General features: G+C 48.6%; 1 protein-coding gene across 2 annotated transcripts in view; it reads left to right on the forward strand.

Moving 5' to 3' along the window:
• The first annotated feature begins 472 nt into the window (after positions 1–472).
• The window catches only part of STON2 (stonin 2), a 153,873-nt gene continuing 139,171 nt past the window's right edge, over positions 473–15,174 (forward strand). For both annotated transcript variants that reach the window (XM_066342514.1, XM_066342515.1), the window contains exon 1: positions 473–634. The gene's annotated coding sequence lies outside the window, so the exon portion shown is untranslated. The remainder of the gene's footprint in view (positions 635–15,174) is intronic.

A 15,174-nucleotide genomic window follows, 5' to 3' on the forward strand; every position in this document is an offset into this window, starting at 1 on the left:
TCACATAAAGATTGTAAAAGTCTGACCTGAGTCCACAAACGCAACTCGGTACCCACTGTTTACAAGCCACTGCCCTGCGTCCTCCGTTCTTTTTGTAGTCAAAGTATCAGAATGAAGTTAGTCAAAACCCTCTGTAGGGGTTAGTCCGGAGGAGCAATGACACCCACCGTCCAGCATTGGCACGGGAAATGGGAGAGACGCCAAGGCGATCCCCAGCCCCCGCCACCCCATGCTACTCTCCGTGACGCTTTCCGCTCCTCCCCGTGCCTAGACGGCCGGCCCCACTCGGCGCAGAGGCAGGACCGCGGGTTCCACGCCTGGCTCGGAGCCACGCGGACGCCGGGCACCCGGAGTAGGTCCCAGCAGCGCGGGGCGCGTCCCACCCCCGGCTCTCGGCCGCCCAATCAGGACGCGGCTCGGGCGCGCGCTGCAGCCAATCAGGAGCGGCGGGAGCGGCGCCCGGAGTCGCGAGCCTGCAGCGGCGCTGCGATCCGCAGGCAGCGCTGCGAGAGCGGTGCCGCCGGGAGGGTATCCCGGGCCAGTCCAGCGGGCTCTGCCGCGTCGACCTTCCGCCGACACTCGGGACCTGCGGACGGCTTCGCGGGTAGCCGCGCACGCTCCGCGCAGACGGAGGGTGAGCGTGCGAGCGAGAGAGGGGCCCCGCAGGTGGAGCGGGCAGAGAGCGGGCAGGGGGCGGGCCGGCCGCGAGGTCCTAGCGCCGGGTGCTGCCAGAGCCCCTCGCCCCCGCCGCGCCTGCTTCGGCCGGAGTCCCGGGAGGCACGACGTTTCCACACGCCGCGGGCATCCAGCAGTGGGAGGAGGGGCGTGAGTCGGCCTAAGGCGGCGGGTTGTGGGAGGAAGACCCCTGCGACCCCTGTACTCATACCCGGACACTAGTTGCCAACCCGTGTCTTCCCCAAGATCTGGGTCCCGGGACGTGTTCGTTGTCCCGAGTGGGGAGGCGACAACAGGTGTCCCTGGGGACGGTGCCTGGTACCCCCTACGCCTGATTCGGGCTTTGGCGTTCCTCCCCACGATCGGGGTGTCCGGAGGCAGGACCCCGGCCAGGACTCAGGCGCGTTGCCCGCTGGACAGCGCCCAGAGGCGCCGGGGACCCGGCGGATCCCGGGTTTGGATGGCGTTTCCTTCGCGCGTTGCCAAGCAATTTTCCGGACACCCGCCTCTGGCAGGGATGAAGAGTTGAGATGAGACTGTGTTTGTGAGTGAGTGAGTGAGTGAGTACAGTGTGTGTGTGTGTGTGTGTGTGCGTGCGCGCGCGTGTGCGTGTGTGTGTGTGTGTGTGTGCGTGTGTGTGCGCGCGCGCGCCTTTACTGAAAGGAGCTGCCCGAGGGCTGTGAGTGAATCATTAACTGTGGTCTTGGCAGCTGCTGGTCCCTGCCTGTCTCTTTCTCTTTCTCCTTCTCCTTAGCCAGTCCTTCATGCTCTCTGTGCCTCACTCTCCTAATCTGTAAGGTGGCAATAATGATTGCACCCACCTGGTAGCGTTGTTTTGAGGATTAAATGAGGCAAAGCCTGAAAAACACCCAGCACTGCGCGAAGTGCTCGATTATTGACGGCTCTGATTATTCCCTATACGGAGTGGCTGGTCTTTTAAAGACTAAGTCAGAGGTGTCTAAACTGGCCATTTGAAGCTCTCAATAGCTTTCTACACTTGAAGGGGAAACATGCTATTAATGTTACTCATGGTATCATTCAAAGGTAATGTATCCCTTTGGGGGTTAAAAAAGAAACAACAACCTGCTTCTTTGGAATGGTGAGAGATAAACGGATTCCAACCAATGTCTTAGAAAACCTTTGTAAACCCTTGAAAAAAATAGTATGAATGTTGGTTGTGTGGAGAGAATATCATGGCACTTTGTTGAATGCTTGTCTTTCATTAGAATGGCTGATTTTGGGGGGTGGACTAGAAGGTTCTTATACTTTCTAGCCCTCCCTTAAACAAACAAGTAAAGGAAAGAGAGAGAGAGAGAGAGAGAGAGAGAGAGAACAAAGCCCAACCACACAACAACATGCCAGCAGCTCCTGGAAATGTAAATTGCAGTCCAGTTTAGGCGGTTTTTCAGATATCTGACCTGGGTGGTCTGGTTCAGGTTTTTGCCACTGTGTCACTTTCCGTTTCTTGTTTAATCTGAAGAGTCAGATAAACATTTGGCGCCATTCGTTTTTCTTTTTTAAACCCGAAATATCAATATGTAGCACGCTCTTTTGGAATTCTGAACCTTCTGCTATTTAACCTCCTATCCTGTGACAAACCCACAGACTCTTTCTCAAAGGTTCCTAGGGCCGTGGAAGTGGGAATCTTGGTTTATCACACCGCACTGCCCCACAGCTTGGGGCCTGGGGAAAGGCACAGACAAAATACACCGGTTCTCCTAAAGTCTCCAGGGCCTTCCCCAGGAGATTTAAGAATAAATACATCCACTTAGAGAAAGTGATTATCTTCTCAGGGGGTAGGAAGCCCACTTCCAGATGCAAATCTTTCAACTGTCAAATTAATTCAACAGCCCTTTCAGTTGTTGATAAGGAGACTTTTACTCTTTCTACTAGAGTGGGAGGATCAGAAAGCATTGAATGTGGAGGGAAGGAGGGAAGGAGGACTGGGGAAAGACTGCTTAGCTCAGAGCCAGATCTGCACCTGTGAGAATGCTGTCTCTGGGCTGATGGCTGGAAACCCGGACAAGTTTGCTTTTCTGAGCCAGTCTCCCATTCTGTAATGTGAATACGCTTCTTTCTTTTCTTTTCTTTTCTTTTCTTTTTTTTTTCTTTTCTTTTCTTTTCTTTCTTTCTTTCTTTCTTTCTTTCTTTCTTTCTTTCTTTCTTTCTTTCTTTCTTTTTTCTTTCTCCCTCTCTCTCTCTCTCTCCCTCCCTCCCTCCCTCCCTTTCTTTCTCCCTCCCTCCCTCCCTTCCTCCCTCCCTCCCTCCCTCCCTCCCTTCCTTTCTTCCTTTCTTCTTCCAGAGGAGTAGTTCTAATGAATGGAAAGCATAGTTCCAGGTCTGCAGCGTCCAGAGGCAGCCCTAAAGGTAACAAGCTAGGAAAGAAGAAGGCGTGATTGAGGGCATACCACCTGAACGGAGTGTAGAATGGTGAGCCAGTGTCTTGTGCTGACAGGAGGGAGGGGGGATTGGAAGGAAAGGTAGAGCTGAGGAGAGAGGATGTTCCAGACAGAGAGGATATGGAAGATCAGAAGTGCTCTAACAGTCAGTCTAGGCTGGATAAGCACCCCCCCCCCCAAGCCTCAGTGGCTTAGGACAGCCAAGCTTTATGTCTCAGTTATGCTGCATGTCCTCTGTAGACTGGTTGCAGTTCTGCTTCTGATCTGTACCCACTGAGGCTTCAAAAACAGCTTCTTTTTGGGACAATACTGACCTCACTGTTGGGAAAGGGAGAAAAGAAAACATGTCAGGACAAATACCAGAACTCCACGTCTGTCAGAAGTAGCAGCCGTCACTTCAGCTCTGGTGCTGTTGGCCAAAGTAAGTCCCATGGTCCAAGCTGATGTCAGTGGTAAGGGAAGTATAAACCTCCTGCAGACAGTGTGGTGTGGCCAAGCAGGGGGGAAGGTGCAGGAGGAAGCGGGAAGTGGCCCTGAGGCAGATGATGGAGGCCTGGGGCACATGTGCCAGGGGCTGGAGCTGCCGCTGAAGGATGTTAAGTTAGGGTTTGACATCAGGTTTTAAGGCTGAGCATATGTCTCTAGTGGCAGTGTGGGGAGGTGGGGAGGGTGGGAGTAAAGGAAAAGGTGATGGGGGCCTGAACTCCCACGCCGGCCTCAGGTCTCTCGCTGTGGGCCGCATGACTTGAGATTGCACTACTAGAAAGTGATTCATATGGCACTTGAGTGGCTTTGTCTTTTTCTTTTTTTTTTATCTTTCTTGAAGCTGGAAACGGGGAGACAGTCAGACAGACTCCCGCATGCGCCCGACCGGGATTCACCCGGCTCGCCCACCAGGAGCGACGCTCTGCCCACCAGGGGCGATGCTCTGCCCCTCCGGGGCGTCGCTCTGCCATGACCAGAGCCACTCTAGCGCCTGGGCCAGAGGCCAAGGAGCCATCCCCAGCGCCCGGGCCATCTTTGCTCCAATGGAGCCTTGGCTGCGGGAGGGGAAGAGAGAGACAGAGAGGAAGGGGGGCGGGGGGTGGAGAAGCAAATGGGCTCTTCTCCTATGTGCCCTGGCCGGGAATCGAACCCGGGTCCCCCGCACGCCAGGCCGACCCTCTACCGCTGAGCCAACTGGCCAGGGCCGAGTGGCTTTGTCTTGCTTACGAGTCCTCCCCGACAATGCGCTTGTCATTCTTTTATAATATCATCTGAAGCAGCGGTTCTCAATCGCCTGTGGGCATCAGAATCCCCTGGCGGGCTTGAGAAAGCACAGCTGTCTGGGCGTCACCCCCTGAGTTCCTGAATCAGGACGTCTGGGATGGGCCTGGGAGTTAGCATTCCTGAGACATGCTCTGGGGATGCTGATGTCGTTGGTCCAAAGGGCACGCTTTGAGGACCACAGAGCTAAAAAGATAAATTAAGTCATGGTGGAGGGGATGACCTGAATAGAACAGCCTAGTGGAAGGAGAAACAAGCCTGGAAGTCCACAGCGTCCTCCACGTGGCACATTGCTGAAGGCTGACTCTGGGGACCAGCAGTGGCGTCTGTAGGAATGACAGTCTTACCCGATAGCTCAGTTGGTTGGAGCAATGACCCAAAGCAGCACAGGTTGCTGGTTCAATCCCTGGTCAGGGCACATAAAGGAACAGCTCAATGTTCCTGTCTCTCTCTCTCTCTCTCCCTCTTCCTCTCTCACTAAAATCAATAATAAAATAATAAAAATAAATTAAAAAGAGTGACCGAGTCTCTCCCTAGGTGTAAATTAAGTTGCAAACGCAATTCTCATCATGAGGAAATGCAAAAGGCTCCAGTTCATAGACTGTGAGCATGAGAAGGGGACAAATGCTGCTTTTATCCCCCCTTTGTCGTGCTGCCCTGACTCCCCATTCTGTCCCTGAGTACAACCCTTTCGCCTGGTTCCTGGCCTCGCACTCAAGCCTGTCAGTGCATTCCAGCCCTGACCCCTCACACTTCTTGTCCTCCTCGGTCTAATTTCTGGAGCTGGGTTATCCCACTGGGTAGACCTTTGACTGAATTTTAAGAAAGTCAGACCACCTGACCAGGTAGGTGATGGCGCAGTGGATAGAGCATTGGACTGGGATGCCGAGGACCCAGGTTTGAGACCCTGAGGTCACCAGCTTGAGCGCGACCTCATCTGGTTTGAGCAAAAGCTCATCAGCTTGGACCCCAGGTCGCTGGCTCGAGCAAAGGGTTACTCGGTCTGCTGAAGGCCTGCGGTCAAGGCACATATGAGAAAGCAATCAATGAACAATTAAGGTGTCTCAATGTGCAACGAAAAACTAATGATTGATGCTTCTCATCTCTCTGTTCTTGTCTGTCTGTCCCTGTCTATCCCTCTCTCTGACTCTCTCCCTCTCTCTCTCTGTAAAAAAAAAAAAAAAGTCAGACCAAGAGATCTCTCACTTTACTTTTACTTGAGATCACCTTCATGAATAAAACATCTGTACCATGTGACCATGCAAATCAATTTCAACTCCTCCGGGATAAATAACCCTGTGAGAAACTAAGATTGTCCTTGGTTTGGCTTATACCAATGGGTGGAGCAAGTCGCAGCAATTCTCTTTAACTGTGACTCACCGCTTCTGTAATGAGAGAGAATTCCAAGAATGGACGTTAAGGAGAAAATATGTTGGTGTGTACATCTTGACGCAATAAATAAATATAATGAGTGTTTGTTTTCTTCTTACTGTATTTTTCTCAATCCTGGATGTGGCAAAAGTTTGAACTAGACTAGGAACCAGATAATCAGTGGTATGCCTGCCCAGGAGACATCATGTGAATGCATAAAATACTTTCAAGGTCAACATTATTTTGAGTGCTGGCTAGCAGGTCGCAATATTTGTTTCAAGGTGGGACGAGTGCCAATTGGTCCATTGGGGTGGGGATAGAATATCCTAGAAATTCTACACATGTTAAATTTCTATAAAGGAAGAAATGTCTTGGTGGGCCCAAGCTATAAAATGAAATGTGCGAGTTTTGAAAAAACCCTTTTCCTGATTGAGATTTGATAGAAAAATAACACCTGAAAAGTGTTCTTTGAGACAGGAAAATTCCTTAGGATCGTCCGTACTGCCAGAGGTGGATGAGAAGCTTGGGACCGCAATCTTTGTCTGGGAGGCCTAAGGCCAACTCTGCTGACCAGATCTGTCTGTTTCCCTCTCTGGGTAATTTTGCATGATGTTTCCTCTCCTTGGGCAGGCTTGGCCTCAATGGTACCTCTTCGTGGTCCATTCTGCAGTGAACGGTCATGGTTCCCTCAATCTCAGATCCCCAGGAAGCTTGGCCTAAAATTTCAAAAGATGTAGCAGGTAAAACCTTAGACAGGAGTGAGAGCCAGGGAGGGAAAGGACACTCACACTAGCCAGGAGGAATTTAAAATGCTGAACATATTCATTAGAAAGTGTTACAATTCCCTGTTGGATAGCATTTATCTAGCAGTTTGATAGTTAAGAACTATACATACCAAATCACCTGATAAATAGTATCCTCTCTATTTGTTTGTATTGAATAAATGCTCTCATATCTATTTTTCCATATCGAGCAACTTTAGAAGGAAGGTGACTAGTGCCGTTGCTGTCTTTCTGAAATGCTATGACTTAGAAACAGTTGGCCGGAATTGTATAGACAGATAGTTGAAGGGCAGAATTGAAAACACAAAGTCCCTTGGATTTTTTTCTTTCATTTGGTGTTTACCTTTGTCACACCAACTGGCTCCATAGTAACCTGGACTTGTGCTCTGAGGTGGCCTCACTAACAAGCAAGAGATAGTCAGTGTTCTTTGTGAGATGTAGTCACAATGAGGAGCGTGAAGCTACTTTGCAGTTGTTAATGGCCCATTAAAATCTTTAGAAGATGGCTTCATGCAGATGGCATTTGAGTGTCTTCTGGGTGCAAAGTTCTGAGGAAGAGGCTATGAGAAATTCAGAAAAGTATAATGCTTAGTCTTCTGATACGACCTCTAATCTGAGAGAACAAGAGCATAATATTTATGCAAAATTAGTAGCAGTTAAACAACATGGCCAACAGCAGGCAGATAACCAGAGGGCACATCAGTCACTAAGCTGTAGATTCAGAGACAGGGGCTCGTTCTGCGGTTGTGCTGGTCTGGGAAGGTTCCTGCAGGGGCGGTCGCACCGGACTGGAGCGAAGAGGGGGATCCAGGTGGGGCGAAGGGTCTTAGGGACTGGACCTAGATTTACTGTGCTCTGATGGTCAGTAGGCCCCTTCCAGGTCACAGACTGGACATCGGGAATGAAGGGGTTGGGTCGGAGAGCAGAGGGGAAGTCTGAGCTGCTCCAAGTCTTCTTTTCTTGACTGCCATCTGACCATCTCATTGGAATATTCTGCCTGCTTGCATCACCTCCTGACAAACGAAGCCATTGGGTGATTCATTAGCAGACGAGTAACACTGGACTCTAATTTGACCTTCCTCACATGTTTGTTTTATTAATAGGAACACACTTTGGAGCTAAGGATACCAACCCTTTTTTATGAATCTAATCCCATCATAAACTCTGTTAAACTGGCAGATGGTAGTAGGTTTCTTTCTACTTGCAAAATGACCTGGGAAGGTCAAGGGACTTGTGTAGTCATGCAGGAATCCCGTGTCGCTGGTATGTTCGCCGGTCCCACCTGTCCTGACATTTGGTGGTGTCCAGCTTCAGTTGCTTCGCAAATCTCCCTGGGGAGGGTGGCGTGAGCGCCTAAATTCTAGCTAGGATTTGCTCCATCTACACTATACTCCATGGAAGCACTCCACTCTGACTCCAGAAGGTCCTTGTTACTTTTGATTTGTGGGTGAGATAATTACATCTTTCCCTTTCAGGCGTAACCCTGGGTCCCCATGAAAGAAGGTACCATCTTAGTGCTGTGGGTCTGGGCAAACACACCATCCGAAACGAAGTGGTGTTCTCAGCACTTTTCACATCAAATGCCAGTCTAGAAGGGCTATCAGTGGCCTTCAGTCTGCCTGAGCTTTGAAGTGAGACAATAAACCCTACCCACTTGATAGCATCGCTCCAATGGCTGCCTTCCTTTTGAAGTTAGCTAATTCTTTTTTAAAAAAGTGAGATGTTTTAAATGAAAACATTTTATTTTTCTGCTTTAGGAACTGAATATATGTGTCTATCTTTCCTGACTTAAGCTTTTACAAGAGAGAAATGATCATGTCATGGTTATGTGGATAAGGCTGGGGGAATCCATAGGTGGTAGGGGTGTTCAGTTAGACGTTGTCCATTGTGTCCACCCACAGCCATCAATAGTACAGTTTTACTTGGGTATTTTCTTGCTATTGTCAAACATAAAGTATTAATTTTTTCTACATTATTTCTCATCCCTACATTTCCTTGACTTTAAACTCTGAGCAGTTGAAGGGTGTGAAAGATTCTATTATTGAGATGATCACAATCAGTATTAACAACTATTGCTCATCCATTTTTACTGTGTTCCAGCTCCTCTGCTAGCAGTTTATACTACAGCATCTCACTTATTTTCCACCTCCGCTCTGTAAGTAGCATCTCAGTTTACAAAGGAGACAGACAAACTGGACTTAAATAACTTGTCAAAGGTTGTAGCAGACCCGGGCTTGAAACCCCTCCTTCAGACTCTTCGCTCTGACGGCCGTGCCCCTAGTCACTCCTGGATCGGGGACCAAAAGGAAGGGTGCGCTAAGCGTGAACGGGCTCTGTCCACACCCACAGAGAGCCCGGTGGAGGGAGAGCAGCCCTTGTTCCTGCGGTCAGTCTCACACCAGCAGGACTGTGGAAGCGCACTTCTCTCTCTTCCTTACGCTTGCTCTTCCTCAACATTTGTGGCATAAAGTGTCATCTAAAAATGTGGTGAGTTGGAGGTGGGGATCTGTTTGAGGAAACTCAGTGTGCCTCACCACTCGCCATCAGCCTCATTGGCACACGGGGGCTGTGCCATCCGTCATACTCCACGGCCCTGGGGCTCACGGGTTCCGCTGTGGGTCGGTGTTCCGTTCCTGACCCCTGACTGGGCCTTGAGGAGGCAGTTCCATGGAGACAGAGTCATTTGCTATCACCTATTAAACTTAGCTGGGTGACTTGTCTGGTCATAACACAGTGCTCACCGGGCCAGGAGCGTTGATTTCCTGTCATCTGGTTGCTCCTTTCCTGTAAAGAGGACAGAGAATGTGCATTCATCCTGGCTAGGCACTGGGCAGAGGTGGGTCCTGGCCCTAAGAAAGCCAGATAAGACTGTATAGTCCATTTCTTCACTTCCCGGAGGGAGGTAGGTCTGTCTCATGGATGGAGCATGCCAAAGTGATTATTTAACAGCATGGACTTGGGAGCCAAACTCTGAGTTTAAATTTTGTGGTCTGGGGCATTATTTAACCTCCCTGTGCCTCAGTTTCTTTATCTAAATAAGTGGGATAATAATAGTACCTATGTCATAGAGATCTTATGAGGATTACATGAGGTATTCAATTAAATAAGTTGTAAAGCACTATGAAATCACTGTGTGGGAGATAGAGATGTTGCATAGTGTTTATCTAATAGTACATAAAAATAGAGTGGGCCTGACCAGGCAGTGGCACAGTGGATAGAGCGTTGGACTGGGATGCGGAGGACCCAGGTTCAAGACCCTGAGGTCTCCAGCTTGAGCGCGGGCTCATCTGGTTTGAGCAAAGCTCACCAGTTTGGACCCACGGTCGCTGGCTTGAGCAAGGGGTTACTTGGTCTGATGTAGCCCCATGGTCATGGCACATATGAGAAAGCAATCAATGAACAACTAAGGTGTCGCAACAAAAAACTGATGATTGATGCTTCTCATCTCTCTCCGTTCCTGTGTGTCTGTCCCTATCTTTCCCTCTCTCTGACTCACTCTCTGTCTCTGTAAAAATAAAATAAAATAAAAAAGTGGTAGGTGAACGTCATGATTTGTAGGTAGACAGTGGTATGGCAGGTGAAGCTCACCTAATTACTGCCGTAAATGCACTCATGATGACTTACATGCAAATGAGATCTTACTAACTCTCCTAGGGGAATCTACCATTTTATTTTATTTATTTTAATTTTCCAATTACAGTTGACATTCAATTGTGTTACTTGCAGGTGTACAGCATAGTGATTAGACATTGATATAAGTCACAAAGTGTTCCCCCCGATAAGCCTAGCACCCACCTGGCACCATACATACTTGTTACAGTGTTAGGGAACTTGCCATTTTAAAGAATCATATGAGAAACTGCCTTTTTGTAAAATGCACATGAGAGAAACAGTTAAGAGGAAGGGAAGTCCAGGGTGACTTGATATTTTTGACCAGGGCTACTGGAAGGAGTGAGCTGCCATCATCTCGGATGGGGAGGGCTTCTGGCGGAGTGGTGTTGGGGGGAGGGAGAGGAGTAGTTCAAGTTTGGATGTGTTAAGTTTGAGAGGCCTATTAGCTGTCGAAGTGAGGGTGCGGGCAGCCATGGAGTCAGATGAGAAATCAGGGCTAGAAACATCCACACAGTGACCATATCTGTAGACGTGGTCTATAGCCATGAAGCAATGAAGGTAGGAAGAGAAGGGGAGGAGTCCTGGGCCCGAACCAGGGTGCATCCCAGCTCCAGTAGGAAAGTCAAGCCAGTTCTGGTTTGTTCTTGCCTCGCTTCGCCAGTGTTAAATGGACGGTGGATATGTTCATGCTGATCTTTGGGTAGTTTATTGTGTGAGCTCTGTGATGTTTAGGCTTCAGTCAAGAGGCTGGGGTCAGACACCACTTGACCTCTTTCTAGCTCTGTGTCCTTGGACAAGCTGCTTACTCTCTGAGACTCGGTTCACTTATTTTGAGATGGGAACTGGTAGTAAAAGTGCCCATTTCAGAGGTTAGAGGGGTCAGTGAGTGAGTGCAGTTGTATTAATGATGGGAAGTTATTCTTCTTTTATCACTGCAGAATTCTCAGAGCTCATGCCAGTGTGTGAGAAGTAAAGAGCGGTGATCGCTCACACATTTTCAAGCGCTTTGAGTTTTCCCTGAACTGGAAACCACAGTTTAATTCAGCCCATACTGCTACTATTTTCCTTCTCTTTATTAAAAATAAAAGACAGAGGTCAAGGAGATACTGTAATAAATTCCACACATATGTGCCAGCCACTATGCTTCCTCTATAATTGAAACACAGCCAACCTGACCAGTGGTGATGCAGTGGATAGGGCCTCGGCCTGGGATGCTGAGGACCCAGGTTCAAAACCCCAGGGTCGCTGCTTGAGCATGGGTTCATCCAACTTGAGCACGGGCTCACCGGCTTGAGCGTGGGGGTCGCTGGCTTGAGCCCAAGGTCGCTGGCTTGAGCAAGGAGTCACTAGCTTAGCTGTAGCCTACCCCCTCCCATGCTCCCCCATCAAGGCACATATGAGAAAGCAATCAATAAACAACTTAGGTGCCACAACTATGAGTGGATGCTTCTCTTTTCTCTCCTTTCCTGTCTTTCTCTCTCTCAAAAAAAGAAAGAAAGAGAGAGGGAGAGAGAGAAAGAAAGAAAGAAAGAAAGAAAGAAAGAAAAGAAAAGAAAAGAAAAACATGACACCCAGAGATCAAATCTGGCCGCCTGTGGCAATCACTACATGAGCACTAGATGCACAAGCATTCAGAGACCTGAAAACTGAAATGTAGAAAAGATGAACGCTCCTGGCGATGACCGTCTCGGTGTTACATACACCACGATGAGCCAGGTGTTAAGGTCCTCACTCTTTTCTAATAAACAGATCCTCCTCCACTGCTTTCAATTCAGGCTGTACACTTGGTTGGAAAACGCATCTAAGACATTTAGTTTCACTTAGCAAATAATATGATTCTGAATCTATTTTTTTTTTAAGTTTCTCTCTGAAAGTTAAAAGAAGAATCTGGAGATAGGTGACTCGAATTCTGGTCTTATGTCTCAATTCTATAATTAGCATGTGTGCCCTGTTTGCATTTATGGTTTATGTGCTTTGAATTTGTGGCTTTTCTGTTTTTGCAAGAGTTACTGTCAGGGAGACGTCTACCAGGAGAAACCCTACTATTAGCGGTGGCGGCACCAAACCCATGTAGCGAACGGTGTGGTTGGTTTCTCAATCCCTACCAGAATTTCTGAGGAGCCTCTCCAGATGGAGGTGGGTGGGGTGAGGGCAAAAGAAAACATTAGAAATACCCAGGCAGACGAATGAATCGGGAAGGGCTTCCCGTGCACTTCTTTCTGGCCTTTCAGGTTGAGGAAGTGGAGAGAATCAGCAGAGACTGTGGGAAATTTCCACCAACTGGGAAAAACAATAGAATAAATAGTTCTTAGCCACGAGGTGAGGGCCCGGGGAGTCACAAGGCCAAAGGATCCTGTCCCATTTGTCTGTGGTGACAGCCTACCCCCCCCCCAAAGGAACGCGTCACCCTTAAACAATAGAAATGTCCCTGGGAAGCTGAAAAGGTACATGCAAAGGGAATTTTTAGAAATCAGATTGTTTCCAAAGTACACCAGTGGTTATACTTTTCTGTATTTTCCAAATTTCCCTTAGAGCATATATCTTTTATAATATGAGTAAATATATATATATATATATATATATATATATATATATATATATATATATATTTAAAAGAAGGAAGTACACAAGCAGCGTGGAGATGGGTGAATTGTCACCACTTAAAGACACTGAGTTGCTCACGTTTTTTTGTTACATGAAGACTATTTTGTCCTACGCGTCGTAACACTTCCTAGCATATCTGCTTTCTAAATTTACAACCTAAAGAAGTGCCCACTGTCAACAGTGCCTGTCACCCATCAAAACACAAGACCCCGCTCTGCGAGCCAGAGCCAGCCCTCAGTCAGCACGTACTTATTGGACTCTCACGCTGTGCCAAGCCCACCCAGTGCGTCCCTCTTCCTGGCCCCTGGCCCTGGCAGTTGGAGACACCCACGTGTCCTGCCTTCAGTCGGCAGACACGAACTCGGGATGTGTCTTGTTTGGAGGGGCCTGCTTGGCGAGGATAACGTTGGGATCAGCTGGGTTCCGCTCCAGCCGCAGCCCTGAGGTGCCCTGTGGCGTTCTGGTGTGTGGCTGGGTTGTTTTGGGTTTATGCTTGTGTGTCTGTTTTGTTGGGGAGGAGAGTGGGGTGGGATTCTCAGAAAGGGGAAGGCGATATCCTGTGCGTTACTGAAAGCGGAAATAAGGAATTATCAGTTCAGGGTCAGTAGAAGCCGCAGTGCCTGGCTTCCTTCTGCGCTGCTCCTTTGGGATGATTCTGTTTTGTTTTGAAAGATCTGAAAGTGACATGAGCTAGATAAATTGTTCTAGGGTGGAGCTTTAAACTGAGAGTCCAGAGATCGCCGGGGGATTCGTGAGGAGATGTTGGGAAAGGCATCTGTGAGGCACCGAAAATTATTATGAATAATCTTTTCCCAGAGACCAGGGTCTTTGGCATAAATTGTATCTCAAAGAAAGCCAGAGATGTGTACATTTTAAAATAAGATTAAGAACCAGTTCTAGGGGGAGGGGTTCAAGTCTGAGTTGTGCATCTTGGCCTGGGCCCTAACTAGAGAACTCTTCCTGATGGACGGCGTGTGGTGTAGTGGAAGCATCAGTGTGAAGGTAAAACATCTTGGGGGCAGCCACAGGCGCCCGTGCTGCAGAAGGATGGAGACAGTTTCAGCTCCTCGAGCGCCGGACATGCAGAGATGCACAGCCCCTGTGCTCTGTCTATTGCGTCCTTTCTCCTTTCTCTCTCTCTTGTCCTTCTGCCGAGCCCTTTAACTCTGTGGTACCTGCCGAGTTCACCATCGAACTGAACACTCGTATCTCTTTTACCCGGTCTTCCTCTGGGTTCTAAGCAAGCCAGGTTGCTTCTCCCCGCAATGGGAGGTTCGATTGGGCCCAGACCTCCACGGTAATGACAAGAGAAGGCTTTTAAACGGAACTTCTGAGTGTCCGTTGATCCTGTGCCCGACACATTAATGACCTTCCCACACTTGGTTCTTCTCTCTCCTCATGGGATATACTCTCCCTGGGTAACCTGACCCAAACGCACGCCTACTAATACCTGTCAGTCCGTATTAGCGGCACTCGTCTCTCTTCTTCTGAGCTCTTTCCCTGCCTATTTAAGAGGCCCCCGCAGACATCTCGCATGGGCCCATCGAACACTCGGGGTCTGAAACGGAGCTCATCGTATCCCTGCCACCCCTCAACCAGTATCCCTACCACCCCTCAACCATTCTTCCCCCTGAAGTCCTTATCGTGGTGAACGGCATTAAAATCTATCTCGTTTTCCACCCATGGGTGGATCTTTTTCATCCACCCATGACATCACTACTCCCGCACTAGAAACGAGCCCCAAATGAACTTTATCCCCAGTCTTGATGATCTTAACATCTTAAATGGCTCCTTTAAAAATCCCTAAAAACTCCCTCCTCTTCATCCCTGGGGTGTCTTGTGATGCCTGACAACTGTATTTACTAGCTGGTCTTCCTACCTTCTAGTCCCTTTCCTCATTGCTTCCAGAATGATCTTTCTAAAATACATGTTATTTTCCCATCTAAAATTGTTTAATCGATCTCCTTATCCTTAATGATGTCTTAATGACAAAACTCCACCTCCTTGACAGGTGCCGTCTAACCTGACTCCTAACTCTCCCAGCCTCCTGTCTGACTACGGCCCTTCTGGCTCTTTGCTGCCGTCACACTGAATTACCTGTAGTTCGTCCATTCATCTCCTAGTCTTTGCACAAACATTTAGAATTTTGTCACAGCTGTTTTACGTGGGGGCTTTATAAAAAAGCTATTACACTTCAAGCTTCTCGGTCACGCGCAAAACAGGCGTTCCTTTCTCCTCCATTCTTACCCCTAACCCTGTGTCTCAGGCCGTCCGCGAACCTGGACCTTGTTTCTTAGCGCCATCCTCCCTTTTCACTGTGCCTTACTTTTATTTCTTGACCCCACTCCATCTTCGATACACGCTCCAGGGGTTGGGGTCAGTGACAGGTGATGTTCAGGAATCTGGGGATGGCTGTAAGAGTCAGGGATGTCTGTTTTGTACGCACCTTTTTTTTTTTTTTTTGT

The sequence above is a fragment of the Saccopteryx leptura genome, chromosome 6, assembly GCF_036850995.1.
Source record: "Saccopteryx leptura isolate mSacLep1 chromosome 6, mSacLep1_pri_phased_curated, whole genome shotgun sequence".
Classification (NCBI taxonomy): domain Eukaryota; kingdom Metazoa; phylum Chordata; class Mammalia; order Chiroptera; family Emballonuridae; genus Saccopteryx; species Saccopteryx leptura.